At 38.4% G+C, this 24,098-nt stretch overlaps 1 protein-coding gene across 8 annotated transcripts in view; it reads right to left on the bottom strand.

The window, feature by feature from the left end:
• The window catches only part of MCTP1 (multiple C2 and transmembrane domain containing 1), a 530,890-nt gene that overhangs the window by 16,164 nt on the left and 490,628 nt on the right, over positions 1-24,098 (bottom strand). The gene's annotated exons all lie outside the window — the stretch shown is intronic.

Raw genomic sequence — 24,098 nt, 5'->3', positions numbered from 1 at the left:
AATTCTGTTGATCTTGCCCTGATGAACAGAAACATTTTAGCCAGAGTTGGGGGGTGGGGGTGGGGAAGGATGTAAAGGTGTAGGAGAGAGGGCAGGTCTCAGAATAACCAAATCCGGAAGACCTGTGAGCAATGAAAACTGAAAGGGGAGGAAAAAAAAAAAAAAAAAAAGACAAGGTCAATGGAAACTAATCAAGTAAACACTTCCTAAGTAGTAGTTTAGGAAAATCAGATGCAAAGTAAGCCTGGCCCATCTCTTAAGTATAACAGTCCATACCTGATGCAATAGCATATGCTATTTTCGGGTTCTAACTAAACATTTCCCCCCCTCTTTGTACTTCGTTCTTCATTTTAAAACTTGTCCTGGTTTTAAGCAGAGCTAGTGTGCTCCAGGGAATGGGTGGGTGGGATTGAGTGTAAAGCACCCAGAGAATGGTGTGAGCCTGGGGGAAATGTGCACATTTTGTAATTTTAGACCCAGAGGAAGAAATAGTGGTGGCCTTTCACGATTGAAATTTCTGCTTAGTAGCCTGGCATCACAGGCACTTGCCTAGGCTGTTTGGTGGAGACCATCCAACCCTGATTCCATGACTCCATTCCTCCATGCCAGCTTGAATATCTATGGAAATGTAGATCCAATTTCATTACTTTAACTTCTTTTGAACACTTCCACACTGTGCCAGAACACTTGAGACCTCATGTGGCAGTCAGTGCTTGCTGAAAGCAGCCAGAAAGCTAGAATAATAATGTCGTCATGTTGCACATTTACATACTGACTTTCACTTTAGAAAAGTCTCAAGCACTTTGCACTGTGAACATGGCTGGGCTGGCATCCTGCCACCTTAGAAACTGAGGGCAAGTGAATGACAGGTGTATCTGCAGCCCCCAAGAACAACAGGCTACAGTAGGACTGAGGATATGGAGGCCAGTTTGAAACATGATCTTTAGATAAAAGTTACTTAGAGCTGTCATTTTAAATTTAATTCCCATGGGAGATATTGTCTTCATTATTCATTTGGCTTATATCAAGATAGACTGTCCAGACAATAAGGTAGATGTGATGCATAAGGCTCAAAGTATACAGAACAATTAAGTACTCTCAAAGTCCCCACTGTCTTCAAAAGCCACCCTTCACTTACCATTACAGACATGAACGCATCAATTTCTTGTCTTTTTTCCCTCCCCAGTAATAAAACAAAGTCCATTAATTTCACTTCTGCAATTGTACACTTCAGAAAAAAATGGATATCCAGTGGCTCCTTCTGTTATTTCCTAATTACAAAGTTGGTCTGTTCTAATCATCTCTATGGCCTTCAGTGTTTTCTCTCTCAAACACCGGCTAAATTCATTTATCTCTATGAAATAAAGAGCTCTTACAAGTATTTTTCTGCACACAGAATAAATCACGCTAGAATCGAAGAAGGCTGGTTGCACAATCAAAATTCATTGAGAATAATGTCTTACCAGTTTGAAATGATCATGTGAAAAAATACTTTTCACAATAGCAATAAAATCCACAATCACTTAAGCATAACATTAATAAGATACGTACAGAATCTGCATAAAGAAAAGAGAGATACTGTGTTTCTGCACTGGAACAGTGATTATTAAGAGAATGTATTCTTTTCTTCTGTTGAACATACAGGTTTAGTGCATTTTCAAGCAAATTCTAATGTGTTTGGAATGCAGTGAAATGGGGAGAATTTGATAAATTTGTTTGGAAAAATAAATTGAGCGCTATAGCCAAGAAATTTTTGCAAAAGAGAAACAATGAGAAGGCATTTATTGTACCAGATATTTAAGTAATTAAAATATGAAAGAACAGTGAAAGAGAGATTGTTTAATGATAAAGCACCGCATAAATCCACCATAAAGATGAAAGCAGTATGTTACTGGGTACTTGTGTCAACTGTTTGCGGAAAATTATGTTAAATCCTACCTCCACAGACTCTCAAATCTACTTGAGATAGCCCAGTTCTACTCAGATCTACCTCAAATAGCCCCAAATACATTCTAGATTAATTAAAAAGCAAAACAACTAAAGGTGAATTATAAAAACAGAAGAAAATGTAGGTAACTTATTTAGTGACCTTGGAACAGGAAATAACTTTTTAAACATACAAGCAGTAAAGGAAGTCACAACAATAATTGGTGGCAAAAGTTACATAAAATAAGAAACTTATTCTGTCAAAAATCCTCATAAATTTAAAAGGCTAAATGGGAAAAAATTTGCAACAAATATGACACATCAACGGATGGGATTTCCAGTATACTCAATATTGGAAATGTGGGTCTGAAAAGACCTTCATTGCAGTTTTTTTATTATAACAAAAAGAAAAGAAAAAACAGTGACATATTTTGTGGAATTACTTATAGCACAAACAAGTGACATACTACTATGAAATTACAAAATATTAAAGAGAATATTTAATGGCAACAAAAATGCTTATGATCTCATAGATATTGGGGGGGAGAGGTAAATGTGAGATAAAGTATAATAACTTTTTTTGAAATGGGTGGGTTGGAAAAAAGATGAAGAGAATGTGTCAAAATATTACAGGTAAAGAAGTTACCTCCTATAATATTAATAATTCTTAGCAATTAATGCTTTACTTTTATTTCACTGATTTCCTCCAATATCATAATTTAAGGAACATGAGTAGAAGAAATAAAGGAATTGATACTCATTGAGCATGATTTTAGGTGGTTTCTCTATTTTTTCTTAATATTTTTTTTTTGTATTCTTATATCTGTTTTAAATTATTTTTAGAAAGAAGTAGAAGATAAATACACACATTAAGCATTATCATGTGTTTTTCAACATGGCTCATTCAATCTTCATAACGTCATCCTACAATGTAGTTTCTTCCACTCTACTGAAGAAGAAAGGAAGGATTGAGAAAAGTGACAACTTGGATTAGGACTATGATAGGCCAAATCCAAAGTTTATTCTCTCCATAATATACCATGTTACCTTACCATCCTATCCAGGAAGGTTTCATTTCCTACCCAGAATTCCAGTGTAATAAAAAAGAACAAAAGACTTGAAAACATTTAGGAACTTATATTGTAGTCACCATGACCAGCAAGATAATAAAGTCAGGAAACTTGATTCAACAGTAGGAAGTGAAAGATATGTTAGAAACCACCAGATGTAATGTCAATAATGCAGTGTGTAAATATTAAATACTGGATCTTTGTTAGTAAGATGTGTCACTGAAAGCATGTACAAAGTCTTCGTAGTAGATACTTTAAAATTGATGTGCTGGTATATGATTACTGGCTAAAGAGTTTTAAAAATCTGCTCACTCTTAATTTTCTGTTTTTTCTCTACTCCTACCCTACTACCCAACCCCTCATCCCCAAACACAAAAAAACAAAATAAGATGGTCTGTAATGTTGACAAAGCTTTGAAAAGCAAATGCTTTGGGATAAAATTTTTATTTTAAAATCTCTTTCATCAAGTCCTATATTCCTCCACTGTGGTCCCCAACCAATGAAGTAATTACTCTTTATATACAGTATATGACCCAAAACTGCAATGGGTAATGGAATTGCTCTGTGTTGCATTCCAATATTTCACACTTTTTTCACTAATGTTCAATACTTTATTAGTAGAGAATAAATTGGTACATTTCTTTTATTGTCGTTTTTGCTTTCCTTTATAAACCAGCTTGGATGAAAGAAATATCATAGGGTAGTTAATCATCCAAAGGCTTGGTAGTGACACTGGTTGTTTTTTTTTTTTTTTTTTTAATGCATTATTAAGGTTTCTTTTGAAGATGTAAAAAAAAAATTACCCATAAAAAAAAAGCTATAACTATAAATCTGAGAACATGTGAGATTTATATCATACAACTTTTTCTAATGGCTCTATATAATTTTTAAAAATCTTATTATATTTTAAATAGTCCACACAACATAAATAACTGCAAACTTGAAATACAGTGATTCTTTCATATTCACCTATTTTATGATCACATATCACGACAGGAAGTTAACTAGATTTTTCTAAAGAAGTATCTACTTCCTAGCTTTGAAATATTTAGGAATATCTAAAGACCTAAAGAATCAATAGGAGTACATTACATATTTAGAGAATCCTGTCCAGTGACTTTCAAACCAAAATGACAAGTGCCCCATTCATGGGTCCTATTGTGAATGGGAACAAGAACCCAAAGTGATAGGTGTTGGGGGATATGTATTGTGTGGCTGGACTCTCCATGTATCCAGCTGCATCCTGTCATAGTCACGAATGCTATTTAGGGGCCTGGCCAAAGTAGTCATTGTCAGCCCTGTTGACGTGATGGAAAATGGATGTGTTGAACACCTGCACTATATTGGTCACAACAAGTATGTAGAATATGTTTGGTCAAAATATTTGTTATAAAATTAATACTATTTCAATTACTTTCTAGAGTGAAAGAATGTCTTAAGAGTGCAAAGGGGCAGCTATTAAATCTTATGCCAAGAGAAGCATAGAAAGGAACTGACCCAGCCAGCAATCTGGGACGTATGATCACCTTACCTATTATTTCCTGGATGAAGCATTCAGATATACCACCCCAAAGAACTCATCTTGATTATAATTTTGCTTTTCCTTTAAAGTCTTGCTATGTAACCTCTGGTAAAGGGTGAGTGATAAGATTGATATTTGCTATGAGACAGAATTGTTATAGTTTACAGCTTTTCTGTGAGCAAATAGAGTCTCACGTAGCACAGGGTGTACAACTGTGTTTGGAATACATCTTGTGTTTCATGTGATTTATTTTTTATGCTAAAGATGGTTTGGGTTCCCAACTTGCTTGGTTCATTCAGTAAAATGCCCTGCAAAACTCCTCTCAGAGCTACACTTCTAACTGAAGGAAAATATATTAGAAATTAGATATAGATTGAATAAAGACACACAAGGTGATGAAATATTTTCTCTGTGCCAATATTCCTTCTTTTTCAGATAGAGAAAACTATGTTTCAGCCCCAAATCAAGAATACTGAAATTCTCACAGCAGCTTGGCAAGTCAGAGACCCTTTCCTACTGAATTGTATCTCCGTGTGTTACTCAGTTTTTATTATATCAAATCTTACCCAGGTTACTTAATGCCTTGGCTCTTTAACTCATATTAACCTTAATAATAAGAACCCTCCATTGAGACATTAAAGGATTCTGAGATAATGTTTAAGGTTAAGAGGACAGATGTATACCAGTTAATACAGTATATTTTTCTCTTAAAAAATAAAAGTTCTCTAAAACATTTACATTTCAGAGTTCTAAAGAGGACTAAATTAAATAAGACATGTAGAGCTCTTAGTATAATGCCTGTACAAATAAACTGTCTATAATTATTATTGATAGTAGTAGTAATAATAAAGTTATGGACACAGTTTCTTATTAAAAGAATTTAAATTATTATCTGTTTTTGCTTATAGTAAAAACAAAATTTTGAAATAATAGACAGAATTCCCTAAAATATGCAACCTTTTTATGCATGATTAGTTTTGCCCCAGATGACTTAGTGTTAACTTGTCAAATTCCATTTTTGAAAATGATGGTAGATCTTTATAATGTTACACAGAGACCATCTTCCACCACCACCACCACCACCCCACTTCCGCTGACCCTGCACATGTTTTTTTTTGCAGAATGAGCATTTACCTGGTCTTCATTTTTTGCTTCTTCTCTTGCAAGGTAGCCCTATGCTTTTCAGTACTTGGTTTCTACAATGCAATTTTAATTGCATTTAGTTGTGCCTTGCCCTGTTAGTTTAATGTTATACATTGTGCCTGTAACTTTACAATTGATTGTAAAGTAACAGAAATTTAGAGAGAAATGGCTCCTGGGCTAGGCAATGTAAACAATAGGCATTTTTTAAATGGCAGCTAAGATTCCTAAGAATTATGATGAAAGCCAGCAAGGAAGGGAAAACAATAGGAGAAAAGAAAGAGAGGTGATAGGAGAAAAAAGAAAAAGAAGAAGAAGGAGAGAGAAGGAGAATGAGGGCAAGAGAAAGTAGAGGAGGGACTCAGAGATACTCTAAGGCCTTGAAGGAGGATGGAGCATGGGGATCATAAGTATGGGGATGAACACGAAGAAAGGAAGGGAAACATCTTTGATCATAAATACAAAAGACATAAAACCAAAGCACAAGCAAAACTTGTTGCCTGTATTAACTCTCAATTAAGCAAAAATAATTATTGTATAAGTCTGCACATAAATGTTTAATTTTCATTAAATGTAAACATAAACCTTACAGAAAGCACCCAGGGATGCACGTATATAAGGGTAGTCAAGAAGGAGAGTTCCCCCAAATTCCTTGCAACTCAAACCCCTCATCCATAGGCCCTAAGGGACTTGCAAATCTCCCTCTTCCTAATGATTTAAGAAAATTCCTTATAACTGTCCTGCTAGTGCTTGAAAGCTCTTAAAAGATTAGGACTATATATCAATATCAAAACCTTTGACTTAATCTCCTTGCCAGCAGGCAGGAAGTGTACTTTCTAGAGAGCAGCTTTATAGATTATGCCATCTCAGGCTTTTGTCCCATGGGAAACTGCTCTCAGATGGACTCCCAAGTGAAAGGGCCAGTAGGCCTGGCTCCAGGCTAACCTTTATAGAAAGCACATCAGAAGCTGTGAGGTTCCTGTTCCCAAATAACCAGGAAAATAAGTGGCAAAGGATACTTTCACCCAGAACAGTACAATACACGTTTTGAGATAAGAATTTGTAGGCCTCACAGAATTTTCTGTAAAGTCAAAACAGATTGTGGAAAAGTTTTGAAAATGGGAGGGCACACGCAGGATTATAGTGGCCTAGGACAAGTCACTTCATGTCCTTAGACCTCATTTGAAAACCAAAACCAAACCAAAACAAACGAAAAACCCACACAAAATATTTAAATAAAATGTGTCCTCAAATCCCTTCTGGTTCCAAACCAGCCATATTACAGAGACAGTAAGAGCTGTGGTTTAGTTTTCTGCCCCTCAGAGTTCTTTGAGAGCTAATGTGAGGACCTGGCTGGTGGTGGAGTTTATCCTGCTCTTTGTATGGGTTTAGTGGTTGGAGCTTAAGTGACAATAGCGAAAAGAAGCACCTAGCTTGTTTCTAAATCCAAATAGCAAATGCCACTCTAGCTTTTCTTTACCTTAACTTGTAATGAAAAAGTTGGGTGTATGTGTGTTTTAAAAAGTCTCTTTTGAGGCACCTGGGTGGCTCAGTTGGTTGAGTAGTCTGACTATTGATTTCAGCTCAGGTCATGATCCCAAGGTCGTGAGATTGGGCCCTGCATGGGGCTCTGCACTGATTGTGGAACCTGCTTAAGATTCTCTCTCTCTCTTCCTCTGCCTCTATTCCTTGCTTGCGCTCTTTCTCTCTCAAACTAATAATACTCTCTTTTGAAACTGTTTCTTTTATTTTCAAAATGTGTGTTTAAATAAGATTGGAATTCAAATGCAGAGCTGAGAGGGCAACTGAGAAGTTAGAGAAGGCTGTGACCTCCCTATTCTACTCGACCACAATCTGATTTAGAAGATCAGAATTCTGACTAACTGGCTCCATTGCTAAGCCTGGTCAAATCCTACCTTCAGTATTTCCTTAGCTATGTGGTTTTGAGCAATTTACTTACCTTCATCCATAAAGTGGGGGTAACGATGGAACCCACTTTCATGATGGTTACAGAATTGAATGCGCCTAATCCATTTAAAGCATTCACCATTAATGTCTGGCACATAGGAAGTGCTCAATACCTGTTAGCCGTTAGTATTATTAACAATTTGATGAACTTGACAAAGAAAATACAATAAAACTTTCAGATGCTAATTGTATTAAATCTTTGTAAAGATGACAGAGTTTTCTCCCCTCTTATTTATATATCTAATATAACCATAGATTATCTTAAATATATCATCCCGTAAGGTCCTTACAACAGTCACACTAGGAAAATAGGTATTACTATTCTCATTCCCTACACGAGGAAACTAAAGACCAGTCACCTGGCCTCCTACCTCAAACTTCTATCCCAGTCTATGCTCCCTCTTCGTTGGTGCCTATAGCCATATCTGTTCTCACGTGAGATATGGGATTTGAAAAATTAGCAGGGAGTTCATCGGTTTATAGTATTTCCCACCCACTGAAAGTTGTGCATCCTCCGTAGGCCAAAGCTAGTCATACTCAAGCAGGGCACACACCTTTTTGTCGTGTGATTTTTATCTGTCAGTGTTGATGCAGGCAAAATTTCCCATTAGAATCGGTGATTGGTTCTTCAGCAAGCCTCATGGCTCAATCAGAGCCAGAATGTATTATTTAATCTTAAATAGTGCAAGCTTTGTTGCTAATCTACCTACTAGCACAGTTTTTAGTAACAACTTAAAAATTCCTTTTATTATATATACAAAAAAGCATATACATAAAGATGTGGAAGCCACAAAGAATTTTTTCTTGAATAGATTTGTTATAAAAATAATCATTTACCATTATGTAGGACTTTAAGGTTTATAAAACATTTTAAATTTATCTTCCCACTTGGATGGCAGGGGCAAGCGAATCTTCCATTTCACAGATAAGCAAACTCAGGCTTGGAGACGACCTCATCACTGGTTAAAAAGAGTTCCTAGGATTTTAACCCATGTCTCCTGACTGAAATTGGGCTCCTTTCAGGTCACTGTCAGAAAGCCATCAAGTCACATGTGGTATTTCTTCACTGCACTGTTTTAGGTATTTAAAGTTGGCTCTTCCCAAAAACGAATCTTGAGTTATAATCAAATTGTGTGAGAAAAGAATTATATTAGTATTATAAAAACAATGCTCTTTGTGACATCTCCAAAACCAAGTAAGGATTACTTTGTGAAATCCGGAGGCTATCTTTCTTTACAAATATTTTACAAGACAAACTTGTACCTTTCTAAAAAAGCACATCTGTTGTAAATTACCCCCTTGCAGAAAGAGCGAGAATCACCATCCTTTCTTTCCCATCTGAGCTTAAAAGAGATTTGTTGACATACTCGAAGGCCAGCATAGACAAAACAGCACAGGAAAGAGGAGGCGGTCACCAGGACCAGGGCTCGGCTTTGCTTAAACTAATTCCACATGCCCCATGAACCATTAGCTGTTTTTTATTTCCTGCTCTAAAGATCTGTAGTGAAAATAATCTGGGGTAGGGAAAAGCTGCACTTATTATTTTTTTTCCCTCAACAAGATGCTGTGTTAGCAAATAGAACATATGAGCCACCTTCAGCAAACCAAGGTCTTTAATAATCCATTTTTCAAACACTACTGGTATTTCCTTTCCAAACAAAGATGGACTGTGACTGGAATCAATTTCATTATTTGTATGGTACAATTGCCAAGTTTCTGTAAATAATAGCCATTTAAATACTGGATAATATTTTTTATATGAATCCAACAACAGTTTTATTGCTATTTAATTTCCATGATTTGTTTGTTTGCTCTAAGTTTTCAGTGTTCTGAGAGCATGATGTTTGGGGATAGCTGTCTTAAGAACAGCTCCGGAAAAAAAGCAATGTTAGAGTCATACTGGTACTTGAATCAACCAAACAAAGGACATTAAAATTAGGAAAAAATGATTCGCTCTACCATTTTGGGCTTTTCTCCCTCAGTTTCCCTATAAACTGCATAGTATAACATCACCCCCATTTTCAGACTTTGGCATAATATAGGAAATCAAGGATAATAGTGAGAACTCACTGGTCCCCATTAAGATGATAATGGAGCTCTTCAGTGAAATTTGACAAAACAGAGGTGATGGTACAAATAAAGGCCTGGTGAATTTGAAGGGAACTGGGCCATCTTTCTCTATTGATGCCATATGTAGCACATACCTGAATAAAACTTCATGCTCTATGGGATGCTGCTGATATATGGGGTGGGCCTATCCCCTAACCCCCTTCCTTACTGCAGCCTAAATCACTAAAACAGGCTCATTCTGAGGTCAACCTGGAAGAAAACACCAGAGGCCCACTGTACTGAGCTGATGGCAGTATTTTTATTTACTTAGTTGTGTGGATCGTGATCTGTCTTGCGATTCACGTAGGAGGAGGGGAGAGCAGTGGGAAGGGCAAGAAAAACTTGGAAACTGATTTGAAAAAGCATCTCCAATTCTTTCACTGGGGATGGCCACTGGCTGAATAGGATAAAGTAAGTGCTTCAGAAACAGTGTATATGTCTGCATTTAAAGCTGCTCCATTTAAAATAAAAGTACCATGGGCATGAATTGAAACAATGATGTACTTTCCTGAGCTGGTCCTACTCAGACAGATGGCAGGCTTGAATCCTGTTGTACATTTTACAGCCTTGTGATTTTAAATAAGTTAACCTCTCAGATCCTTAGTTTCCCCAACAGTAAAATGGAGATAATGTCTCTACCTGATAGAGCTGATGTGGGAACAGAATGAAATCATGTATATAAGGCAACTGGCACATTAGTGGATATTAAATAAAGGTGCTTTCTCTTCCCTCCTAACAGTCTTTCTTGCCAAAGGTAACATTTTCCTTTTTGGCCTAGTTTTCTCTCTTTCTCTTATTTTCCTTCCTTTTTCATGGATTTTGTATTTAGAAGTCTGATTATCATTCATTCACATCATCTCCCCATTGGAGCAGTGTTCAGCTTAGCCCAAGCTCGGTCCATTCTTTTTATTCATTTATTCAATAAATATTTGCTGAATCTCACCTGCATATCAGACACTATTCTAGGCTCTGGGGATAGCACCAAACAAAGATAGAAATGAAGACAAAATAGCAGAAAATGACAAGTGCAATGAAGAGACTCAAAACAGATGCATGTCCTAGAGAGTTGGGGAGTGACCCAGCAGGTTGGGACGGGTGCGGGAGGGTGAACCCTGTAGCTGAGAACTGGTTTGGTCAGGAAAATAGACACTACTGTAGGTATTTCACACAAAGGAATTTAACACAGTGAAATGGCTACACTGGTGTTGGAAGAACTGAGAATCAAATAGAGTGGCAGACATTAGCGATGCAGGAAGCCACCACCAGAGGAGGTGATGTAACTGCTAGACCACATACACCAACTGTGGCAGGAAATGGAGCCATGGACAGGGCTGCTGGGCAGCATGTGTGATTATGGCAGAGAGGCTCTCTCTGTCTGCTGGGGAGAATGAGGCACCCAGTCCCCACTGGAAAGTGCCCCAAGAAGCAGAGGTGGGGTTGGGAGATGAGGAAAGGCGAGAACAAAGGGGAGGAGAAAGGAAAGAGATGGAGTGGAAGAAATTGTCCAGTTTTTTTTTTCCTTCTTCCTTCCTTCTACCATCTCCCATTGGGCAAATCCCCCAAAAGCCACTGTCAGGGAGCTGGGAAATGTGGCTTGCAGGGGAAAGGTGAGTGAGGATCAACCTGGAAGCAAAAAGGCAAAACCTAGAACAAGGTCTGAATGCCAAGAAGGAGCCTAACCAGGAAATCTAGGGAGCTAGGACCAGTAAAGCAAACGCTCTAAGGGAGAAACAAATGTAACTTGCTTGAGAAAACAAAAGATGCCTAGACTACGGTAGCCAGGTGAAGGCGAGAGTGGCATAGGAAGATGTCAGAGGAGCAGTGCCAGAGGGCCTTGTAAACCAGAATAAGGAGTGAAGATGTTGGCACACTTGGGTGGCTCAGTTGGTTAAGCATCAGACTCTTGATCTCAGCCCAGGTCATGATCTCACAGTTTGTGAGATCAAGCCCCATGTCGGGCTCTGCACTGACAGCATGGAGCCTGCTTGGGATTCTTTCCCTCTACCTCTTTCCTGCTTGTGCTCTCTCTTCTCTCTCAAAATAAATAAATAAACCTAAAAAAAGGAGTGGGGATTTTATTATAAGTGTGATGGGAAGCCTGTGGAGCATGTCAACCAGGGAATTAATATGATCTAACTGACATTTTTAAAAGACCACTTAGGCAAAATGTATTGTAGAAGGAAAAACAAGAGGTTATTGTGGTAATCTACAAAAGGTGATAGCTTAGACCACACTGGACATCCTCAGGATGTTTTGTAAGGAAAATGACCACAGACAAGTTAATCAACTGTATCTGGGAGGTGAGAAAAAGAGAAATCAAGAACTGCTTACATTTTTGCCATGAGCACTGGGGTAAATGAATGCTGGTTTCACTGAGCTACGGAAGAGTAGAGAAAGAACAAACATGGGAAAAGTCTAGATGAAGAGCTACATTAGGGCCATGAAAAAGTAGGAGTTGCCTACAAGACATCCAAGAGGTGTTATCCATAGGTGGATGGATATATGAGTCAGGGCTGGAGAGAGAGACATGAGAACCCTTGGCATTTAGAAGGTCCTTAAAGTCATGTGAATAGAAGGAGTCACCCAGGGAAAGAATATAGACAAAGGGGGGCCAGAACAGAGCCCCAAGGCACAACAAAACTCAGTAGCTGAACGGATGAGGACGAGCCAGCTAAGAATACTGAAAAAGACTGAAGTAGAAGAAAAATTAGAAAGAGGCATCACAGAAGTCACAACAAAAGTGTTTCCAGGAGGAAGAGGATTTGACAGGTGGAGTTCACTGACCAGAACATCTTCAGTTCAGTGGTGGGGATAGAAGCTTTGCATATATTGAGCAGAGAATGGGAGTGAAAACTGGACAAACCAAATGAAGACCCCTACCTCACAAAGCATTGCTTGTGAAGGATGGCAAAAAAAAAAAAAAAAAAAAAAAAAAAAAAAATGGGGGAAGGGGTGGAGAGCATAGACATGTGATCAAGAGAGGGGATTGTTTATTTAAAGACGGAAAATACAGGCTGACTACTCAAAAAACGACCGGCGTTTTAACAAGATCCCCAGGCACATGCATGTTGAAGTTCGAGGAGGGCTACACTCTGGTGTATTTTCTTGCTTTTGGAATGATCTAGTAAAGAAAAGAAAGGGAGGGGGTGAAAGGGGCAACAGGTACAGGAGCCATGTGTTTGGGAAGAGGTGGGACAGAGTTTGAGCTGTGGAGGGGAGAAGCAGGGATACCTCCTCCCCTGTGACGAGAGGGAGTGAAGGAGAGTGGTGCAGATGAATTAGGTCTGAGATCTGGCAGAAGAAAGATGTGAGAATGTGCAAGTTCCCACTGCCTTCTATTTCCTCAATGACGCAGGAGGCAAATCATCACTGAGCCTACTCCTGAGAGTGAACAGGAACAGAGGCTGGGAGAGCCAGTAGCAGGTGTGGGGAACGGTCTTTTCACTGGGAAATGCGTCGCTCAAGTTCTCAGGTCTGTTCACAGGCCTGCTAGGGTGATTTATAGGAGCTCTGCACTGTCCTACTTGCTATTGATTTTGCATTTCATTCCCTTTCACTGCCTTAATAAAATTAAGACTTTTCCCAGCTTGCCTAGCCAGTCTTTTATTTAGCCCCTTTTTATAAAGCTTAAAAGGATGCCATATAACTTACTGTTAAAACGTCTTAACCAGAATTGTGTTTAACAGCCATGACTTGCTCCCCAAAGGAAAAAAGACCCTACTTTTGGACAAAGACGGACTCTCCTGGCCCTGCCCCAACAGACCTGGGGATCCAGCCTGTGTCTGCGTCAATATCTGACACCTGAGAATGAGGCGATATTTTGGTTTCGTTCTCACCAATTCCTGCTTCTTATTCCAGGCTCTTGTGTTTTCTAAGGAGCCAAAGACAGTTCTTGGGTAAGTAACTGTATAAACAATCTAGAACTTAGCCAGGCCACAGGTGATTTAGGTTTGTTTCATTATGCTAGAATGATGGCAGGAAACCTGTCTCTAAAATAGGTGAACCGTCCCATCACATTTCTACTGTGTTTGCTGTTGGCATGAGGGATCTTTGTTGACCTCTAGATACGTTAGCATCCAATTGCTCGTAGTAAAGAACTGAATACTATCATCCCACCACAAGCTTCTCAAGTTTTTTTTGGTTTTGTTTTTTTGAAGTTTGCTTATTTATTTTGAGAGAAAGAGAGAAAGAGTGGATAGGGGAGGGTCAGAGAGAGAGGGAGAGAGAGAATCCCAAGCAGACTCTGTGCTCTCAGCACAGAGCCCAACATGGGGCTTGATCTCAAAAACCGTGAGATCATGACCTGAGCCAAGATCAAGAGTCAGACACTTAACTGAATGAGCCACCCAAGCGCCTGAGCTACTCAAGCTTTAGTAAAGTGTTTATCCTTGTCCTGGCTCTTTAACCAAACATCCTCCGAGTCAAAATTCTGAGTGAACCTCTAATCCCAGTCTTGTTTGTGCCAGAGATTCCAGCATCCACTGAGGAGGAGGAATTCTTTGCAATGTAAGCTGGAAAGAGTTGGTGACAGGGATGGCCCTACACGCAGATGGTGACCCAGAGGCAAATTTCAAAGCCATACCTTGTAGGAGGAGGAGCTCACTGGGCATCTCACCAAAGTGCTCCTGCCAGCTGCCTTTAAGGAGCCCTCCTCTCATCCTGTGACATCCATTCTTCCCTGCTAACCCCCATTCCCAAGTGTTTCAGAGGGGAATTAGAAATAGATGTTCATCACCATGTAGGAACCTCTGTAATAGTCAGAAATGCTGAGCTCTGGACTGTGGTTAATATTAGCAACTCCAGCCAAACATACACACACTAAATGAAGGAGAACTTGACAAACGCAAAATCAAGTACCTGCGTCAAAAAGAAGAAAACTTCCAATGCGAAGGGATTGGGAAATAGTATCACGACAATAGGGAGTGATCTTACTTCCAGTTCTTTTCTTCTGAGTACACATTCCAGAAGGACAAAAAAAAATGTTTTTGGTATATTTGCTTGCAGAGTTTAATAAATTACTACATACTTAGATGGATTTAAAATTGTTCTGAGTCTAATATGGTAAATTAATCTTGAATCTGCAAAGCATTTTGCCTGCTGGTTGGTATATGGTGAGTTCTCAAAAATGTGACTTAATCACCCTTTTAATATTATTACTTTTGTTACTATCAATGAGTGTTGGAAGATAGATGACAATATACATTGACTGTTCCTACCTGATTTCTTACATTTCTATGATATCGGATATACACAAACATTTAAATGCCTTTGTTTATGAATGTGTTCTAATTGTAAGCATGAGAGTTACAACACTCTGCTCTTCCTCAAACACACTAGGCAGAGTTGATAGAAATTATTTTTAACCTTCTGGTTTGTGTGACTTTTTGGCACAGCTACCATATTATGAATTAGAAATTTTACCTAAGCCAAACTGCTGCTATGCAGACATACAAATAGGAGTAGCATTCTCCAGACAGAGAGCTGAGGAAACAAAAATCTTATTAATTTCTTTTCAAGAGAACTGTTATGCACCTCAATAGTCCAAATGCCGAAATTTTGCTTCTAATTTCTGCATTCCTGTTTTTCTATTTCTGACAATCATTAAAATAATTTTAAGTAAATGGGCATTTATTTGTTTTTAACTTAGCAGAGATAACCAACAATACCAATTAAAAATTTAAGATAAGTGGGCACCTGGGTGGCTCAGTCAGTTAAGTGTCCGACTTTGGCTCAAGTCACGATCTCATGGTTTGTTGAGTTCGAGTCCCATGTCAGGCTTTGTGCTGACAGCTCAGAGCCTGGAGCCTATTTCAGATTCTGTGCCTCCCTCTCTTTTTCTGCCCCTACCCTGCTCACACTCTGTCTCTTTCTCAAACAAACAAACAACAAAGGTTAGTGACACCAGGTAGCAACAGTAAGGTTATTTTGTGGAAGAGCCACTTGGTGGCAAGCATCCCGTGTTTCATCAGTGTGGGAGAGAAGTTAGCACCCCATGACTACATTTGAGAGAGAAGGTTCTAAGAAATATTAGAAGGTAGTGTTATCACGTTACATAAAGGATTTGTTGACAGAATATTTTTTACATTGCTGACACACAGGATTTTTTTTTCTGCTAGTATAAAATGTTCATCCATCTACAAGTTTGTATATTTCTCCTTAATGCACTATTAGCTCAATTAAGAATTTAAGTTAGATCATCCAGGTATGGCTTACAAAATGGTTTTCATAACGTTAACAGTTTATACCTATACAATTTACATTTAAAGTTGAATTTTGCATAACTACTTGTAATTTTATCTGTTCTAAATATGAAATCTTGATCATACTCATCTACTTTGTCATTTAAGCAAGTGCATTGTGTTAGAGGGTGTTAAAATTATTTGGAACACACAATGAAAAATTATTTTGTGAAATCAGTATTTTAAAAAAAGTTTTCTAATGCAATTGAAGTCAGAGAGCAAGAAGGAGCAGAAAATTTTCCATTAAAAGTCCTGCTTTATCTTATTTGCAGGAATTATATGACTGATGAGGAATTTCTTGGGGCTGGAAGGTGGACATCAAAAGGTTTGTGGCTTTAGGCAAACATCCAAAACCCATACTAATGTAATAAGTTCTCCGTGTCCTCAGGCACAGCAATACGATCAATAGAGGATTTCCATCTTCTTTCCTCAGAACAAAATTCTAGAGGTCATAGAAAAACTCTGTGTATATTGTGTATGAGCATATCAGAGATGCTAATCATTAGGATCTTAGGATGCTCACAGCTTACTGGGCAACACTCTCTCCCCACATCAGTATAATGGGATGATTCATATCTTAAAGGAGCTATCATAGGATTAAATAAACTGCTTAAAAATTTAGTCTCTTCCCCACTTCTAAACCAACTTTTGTTCCCCATCCACATCCAGACACACTGACAAATATGGGAGGAGCAAAAAGGGGAGGGAGGCATCCAGAGAGACTTCTATATGCCAGGTACTGAACTAACCTCCTCACTTGCATTAAGAATGCAGTCTGGGGCGCCTGGGTGGCTCAGTCGATCAAGCATCAGACTTCGGCTCAGGTCATGATCTCACAGCTCGTGAGTTCGAGCTCCACCTCGGGCTCTGTGCTGATAGCTCAGAGCCTGGAGCCTGCTTCAGATTCTGTGCCTCCCTCTCTCTCTGCCCCAACCCACTCTCATTTTGTCTCTGTCTCTCTCAAAAATAAATAAACACCAAAAAAAAAAAAAAATAAATAAATAAATAAAATAAAAAAAAAGAAAGAATGCACTCCGCATGTAACCCAGAAAAGACCATGCCTCATTTTGCAGATGGAGATAGATCATCTTAAAAAGATCACAGAGTGTGTAAGTGGCTGAGTGGGGACCAGAACCTAGATCTGCCTATAGTCAAAAATGGGGAAAAAATAGGAATCAGGTCTAATGTTACAGAAAAAATCTTAATGTGCATATAGTGCTGCTCAGTCAAATAACCCCAGTCCTAGTTCTGTGATTCCTCCTAAGTGCAGAGTGATATTGTAATTAGCATTCAAATTATCCCCTCATGTACCTCCAATACTCACTAAATGTACCAGCTGCCACTTACACACCACTACCGTCCTTTCCAGAATTTCTGTAAGCACTGCTGAGCAAATGCAAGCACTCATTGGTACTCATTTAAATAGCTGTTCATTCCTCTATTGATAGACATGGCATGAAAATATGAATTTCTTTTGGGGATGAAGTCTTTATAACCCTTATTGTACTTCTTTCCAATCATAAAAATAGTACATGTTCATTGCGGAAAACTTGGAAAAAATCATAGAAGAAAATAAAAATCTCTGGTAAATGTTGTCAACATTTCAGAATATATCCTCCCAGTCTTTTTTCTATTGATTTTTCTGTAATTATTAATCATGGGATTGTTATGCATCAAGCATTGTGTCAGATGTTGTGGATTCAATGAACAAGACAGCATGCTTTTAATCCATGATAATGAAGATAAAAATTTGTTGCATTTTACATAGGAGGTGTGCAGCGCTTCCGCATTTACTTCTTGCTTCAAATTTCCAAATGCTAAATATTTTATTGCATCTCCTCTCTATTTTACCATTATAAATAATGATGCAAAGAACATCTTTGGATATAAGCCTTTGATACATCTTTTATAGTATCCCCAAGCTAAAGTCCTTGAGATACAGGATTAAAAGATATACACGTTTTTAAAAGGTTTTAGAATTAGGGCACCTGGGTGGCTCAGTCGATTGAGTGACTGAGCATTCAACTTCGGCTCAGGTCATAATCTCATGAGTTCAAGCCCCCCATGGGGCTTTGTGCTGACAGCATGAAGCCTGCTTCTGATTCTCTGTCTCTCTGTCTCTCTCTCTCCACCCCTCCCTCACTCACATGCGCTTTCTCTCAAAACTAAATAAACATTAAAAAAATTAAAAGAAAAAAGGTTTTAGGATTAAAATAGAGGGTTTTTAAAGGTAGAGAATGCATGTGCAAACATAAGGAAAGTCCTCTCTTTTACTCTGTGGCTCCCAGACAATTCACTGCCCTCCCTGGACATTTACCAATGTCACCAATTTCTTGTATATTCTTCCAGAGATTATTATACGCATAGTCAAGCAAATATAGACATGAATGTATGCGAATATCAGTTGCTGTCCTTTTTTTTTTTTTTTTAAAGATTTTATTTTTAAGTAATCTCTACACCCAACATGGGGCTTGAATTTACAACTCCGAAATCAAGAGTTGCATGCTTGACCAACTGAGCCAGCCAGGCACCCCTGCTTTCCTTTCTTCTTAAGACACAAATCTTATAAATGTTGCCATGCCCTTTTTTCCTAGTTAAAAATAAAAAATATATATGTATACGTAATTGTTCCATACCAGAGCTAAAAAACTCCCTCATTCTTATAGCTGCATAATAGTCCATTGTATTGATGTACTATAATCTATTTAATCAGTTTTTCCTTAATGAATGTTTAGGTTCTTTCTTGTTTTAATTGAAGTACAATTAAGATAGAATGTTAGAGCAGTTCCAGGTGTACAATGTGATCATTCAGTGGTTCCATACATGATGCTTAAGTTCTTCACCAATATTTTGCTCTTCATATTTTGCTTTTACAAAGCAGTAAAAGCAAAGAATACCTTGTGTATATGGTAATTTTACGCATGTGTCAGTGTATCCGTAGGATAAACTTCTAAAAGTGGAATTGTTTGGGCACAGGATTTGTGTTTTTGTAATTTTGATACCTACTGCCAAATCGCCTTCCAAAAGAGAATGTACGGTTTCCACTCCCACCAGGAAGACAGAGACATGCCCGATTCCTTGCCAGGCTGTGTCAGAGATGTGCTTCCTCTCTTCCTTGTGTTTCCAAGACTGTTTGGAGACCCAGATTAGTTGCTGTGGGGGCCCCAGAGTGTCAGGTTTTACATTTTTAACCAAGTATTTGTCTACACATGTTGTTAATTAAGTAATAGTCACTTTGATATACAGGGCTAAGACATTTTTTTTTAATGTTTATTTATTTTTGACACAGAGAGAGAGACAGAGCATGAGAGGGGGAGGGGCAGAGAAAGAGGGAGACACAGAATCCAAAACAGTCTCCAGGCTCTGAGGTGTCAGCACCCAGCCAGCCCAACGCAGGGTTCGAACTCACTGACTGCGAGATCATGACCTGAGCCGAAGTCGGACGCTCAACCGACTGAGCCATCCAGGGGCCCCTGATATACAGGATTTTTGAGTGCACAATATATATTAGACAAGAGGACAGAATTCCTATGGCTATAGAAATTGCCAAACCCGCTGAGTATTGTACAGTGTAAGAAGGTCATGAATAATTTCCAAACCACTAACCAATAAACTTGTTAAATGGCAATTTCCACCGAAACTGATGAACTGAAAGAGATTTTAATATTATTTACATATGTCCACAGTATTTAACCCTGTACATATGTTTGAATAAATATTTTTCTATTTTACTGCTTTGGATAGGTGTTCAAGCAAAAAAATTCAACACAGTAGTAGAGATGGGAAGCGGATAGCATTCGGGTGTCTACAGGCTATACTGCCAACCAGCTCCAGGTTTGGACCCTGGTTTGCTAACTATGTGTCCCTGAGTATCTAACCTATCCCGTTTGCACTTCAGATTCTTCAGCTACAAAATTGGGCCGATGATACTTGATTATTTGAAACATTAAATGACATATACTAAATACTCATTAGATCACTACTACTACCACTTGTAACACTGCCGGAGATGCACAGTCCCGAACATTCTATCCCATTGTAAGATGTGTTTTCACATTTATAAAGATAAATATAAGCAATAGAAATATAGGTTACCCTGAGAATTAAGCATAACAGAATGATAATCTTGTAGAGTTAATCTAGAAAGACTGAGGCCAAAGTGCCAAGGCTCTTAAACACATACATGCATGTCCATGTGAGTATCTTATGTTTTTTATTTTTAAAGTTTGTTTATTTATTTTTAGAGAAAAAGAGAGAGAAAGAGAGAGAACATGTGTGAGCAGAGGAGGGGTAGAGAGAGGGAGAGAATTCCAAGCAGGCTCCACACTGTCAGCTCAGAGCCCAACACGGGGCTCAATCTTATGAACTGTGAGATCATGACCCGAGTTGAAATCAAGAGTTAGACGCCTAACTGACTGAGACACCCAGGCACCTCCCCTGTGAATATTTTAAATAAACATTGCAAGAAACAAAGAATATGTCAAAATCTTTGTGTGAACTTCTTTTTGAGCCATTCTTGGAAGGTAAAAGAGGTAAACTCTGATTGCCCAATTGGTAAAAATATACTATGCAATTGTATTTGACTTACTGAGATGAGGTGGAAAGGAAAGTGCATTTTTTTTTTTTTACTAGTAGAACAAGTTCGTTAACTCACTGAGGGTCTACATTGTGTGGGGTACCGTGCTGGGCACTGGGATGAGTGCCGAGCCCAATAGACATGGGTCCTGCCTTCATGATGCTTACAGTCAGTAAAATACCTTGAGGGAAACAGTGCAAGTAAGACACAGTCTCACTGAGCTTCCTGGTAATAGCAGAAGCACTGCATATAAGGGTGTTATTTAACACATTAGTAAGAGCTAAGCAGAAGAAATAGGTTCTAACCCAGAGCAGTCAGCTCAGATATTAGAAGCAGCACAATTTTCAAATCTCTAAACACCCAGATAGTTTGATGCCATTCATTACCAAAGATAACTTGCTGCTATTTGAATACTAAGTGAGGAAGTTTCCCGAGTGGGCAACTAATAAGAAATATTAAAATAAAATGGGGATTCCTATAGGAGTTTTATTTAGATAGCTCCAATTTTGTACACAGGTTCTTATATGTCTGAAATAACTACCACTGAGTAATATTTCAGTTTCCTCTATCTATTAATAACTAGTCATATAAGCTATAAAGTTATATTTCACTAATAGGAATCTAATTTGACTTAATTAAAACCTGAATTCTCAAACTAAACCCCTTCCACCAGAAGAAAAGCCAATGGATAATCTAAAGCCACGAATAATGCACGTTCACCACCTAGCGGCATCTTCAGCAAACTGCAGCTACCTTGCACTTAAAGTAGTTTATTCTGCTAATTCAACTCATGGATAACATCAGAAACTTTACAAATAACTTCCATTTTCCAGATCACTATGACGTTTCAGTCCCTAGCAATTGAACAGAGCAATTCTCACTCCATCTCAGTCCCCACTGCACGGTCTAGAGAAGATAACCGTCACCTTATCCTGGCATTGTGGGAGTAGCCACCTGACTAAATTCTCCAATCCCTTTAAAACGCTGCCCTTTATAGCCTTCCTTTGCTTAAGAAATGCAGATAAACTCCTCTGTAATACAGTCAGTAGAAGCACCTGGGCCTGATACGAAGTGCCTGATTTTGAACTTGCTCAGCAAGGTGGATTCCAGTAAGCACTTCAAGTGTGACTGCTCTGTGAGCACACATCATGCTTTCCAGCCTGTCCTCTTGCTGAACTCATGACCTGAAGCCCTCTTCCTCCCACCCGTCCACCTGAAGAATTCCTACCCATTCTTTCAAGACTTAGCTCAAAGCACATTGCCTGCAAGAAGCCTTTACCGACGACTGCAATCCATTCATCTCTCTCTGTGATGAATTTTAAGAATGGTTGTCTGTAGCCTGAGATTTACCCTTGATTGGTTTTTGCTGCCTTCTTATTAGTGTCCATTACATCTGTGGTCTAGTAGACAGGTTCTCTACTGATTCGGGAAACATCTTGCAAACAGAGGTTATTCTCTTGTGATTTTAAATACCCCCTTCTCCACTATACCCTTCACACTTCAGCTCAGTGAAGAACACAAAGCTCACTAAATACTTGAGGTTGCTTCCACCAACCCTTACCAGCATTTCATTATTCTGATCTGTTGGGCTACAGATGACTCCCAGGTGTGGCTTCTGATCACCCTGTCACTTTTGCTGGTTAAAACACATGTGATCTTTTCAACAGCTCAGGTACATTCATGTCAATGTATCTGCATATTCAATGAGGAGGAGAACTGGCATGATGTCTCCTAGTAATTTAGGCCACGAGAACAGTTCTTCTTTGATTATGTGGGTATTTAAGGTAAAGTTAGGGCTCATATCAGCAAGGATTTGTCTCATTTATTCATTTCACTTTGCATTTGCAGGTCAGTTGTAAGTGATTTATGAATACCTTTCAAAGGTCACTATCCATCTTTCAAATACATCAATCTTAAATAGCAACCTTACACTTTGAAGAAAGAAACTTACTGTTTCACAAACACGTTGGACAAGAATGTGGTCTGATCAACAGGGCATAGGACTCATGAAATCAACATTTGTTCACATGACATCACCGGAGGCAGCCAGAACTTCTGGTTCTGATTAAAACTACTGCAACAACTCATGGATCCCGGGGAACACTTTGTTCTTAAATTAATTTAAATGTATCCTGGAATAACAAAAGGTATTGAGCTTTGCCACATGTGCTCTCAATGACATGGCATTCTAATAGGAGGATGTGTTGGTCTTAATAAAATGGATAATCCAGGGAGTGCACACCCAGCCCCTTGGTATCTCCAACCTCCATTTTAACCCTGTGGTCACCAGTGTACAACAGGATCTCAATGTTCTTTAATTTGGAATAAGGTTTAAGACAGTTTTAAATACATTTTTTCTAAGACTCAAATCTCTTCATCACACAAAGTGCTATAGCAATTACTTGCCAGACACAATATTTTCTTGAATCATACACATATTGAAAATATATGTATATATACATTACAAAAAATAAAATTCATGTTGACTTATCATTCCTAAAATAACTCTCTCTACTCATATCCATTTATCTCTAGACAAACAGTCATTGAAAATATGATTTGCCAAGGATTTGAATTTGTGTATCTACAGGCTGCATCTTCTTATAATAAAAAAGTAGCAAAATCTACTTACATGCCTTCAGTTATCTTTGTTGAATTTGATTCTTTAGATATAAATAACCAAACTCTCTCAATGTAAGCCTGACACTGATAATGAATATGTTTCGGATGGCAACAGGAAAACATACTACCGCTGCAATTAAATGCAAATGTTTTGAGTGCATGCAGTTTTAAAGTCAAGTTTAAGCCACTGAATGAGGAAATTCAAAAGTTAAGTGGCTCAGAAGGAATAATTTAAACCTGCTGAGTCAGGTTTTCCCCGCGAACAAGCTGCCCTTTGGGAGCATATCTGGTGTGGTTGTATGTGGTAGAAATTCTGTCAGTTGGATTTCATAGTTTCAATACAAATGAAGATGTTATTCCTGCTATCTTAGCAATTTTTATGCAAAGTATATAGGGCTTCAGTTTGAGAGAAGCCTTGCCTCTGTTTATTAGTCAATCTGTATTTCCTGAGTACCCACTGTGTGTACAGTGTCCCAAATCCAGCTTTTAATTTGTGCCCTTGAGGAGCTGAACAGCCATATATGAAAACTCCTTCAAATACTTGAGAATGCTGAATCTATTAACTTGGGTGTGGGGGGTTTAGTGTGGGGAATAATCAGGTAGGTAGGATTAGTCAAGGAAGACTTTTAGGAGAAGGTGAGGACACAGACTGTGGAAACATACAAGTTACTGTATGATGAGGAGAGATCAATGTGCTGAATAAAAGCTAAGAATCTATATCAAGGAGAACTGAAGGTAGAGGAAGGTGGTGGGGAAGCTGCCAAGGGCACCTCTTCAGCCATCTTGGTACCATCTCCTTTCTCCCTGAAGTGAGTGCTGTTCACTCTTTATCTCTAAACTGTGCATAAGGTGAGAAAACCCTAAAGAGTAAATTAATTACTCTTACTTATAATTCTATTGCCCAAACTTAAAGTTTTCACAGAAAA

Source organism: Panthera pardus, unplaced genomic scaffold (assembly GCF_024362965.1).
Source record: "Panthera pardus isolate Hobbes unplaced genomic scaffold, ASM2436296v1 HiC_scaffold_2, whole genome shotgun sequence".
In the NCBI taxonomy this organism is placed as follows: domain Eukaryota; kingdom Metazoa; phylum Chordata; class Mammalia; order Carnivora; family Felidae; genus Panthera; species Panthera pardus.
Note: the sequence above shows the minus strand (reverse complement) of the source record. Positions and strands in the feature narration are given on the sequence as shown.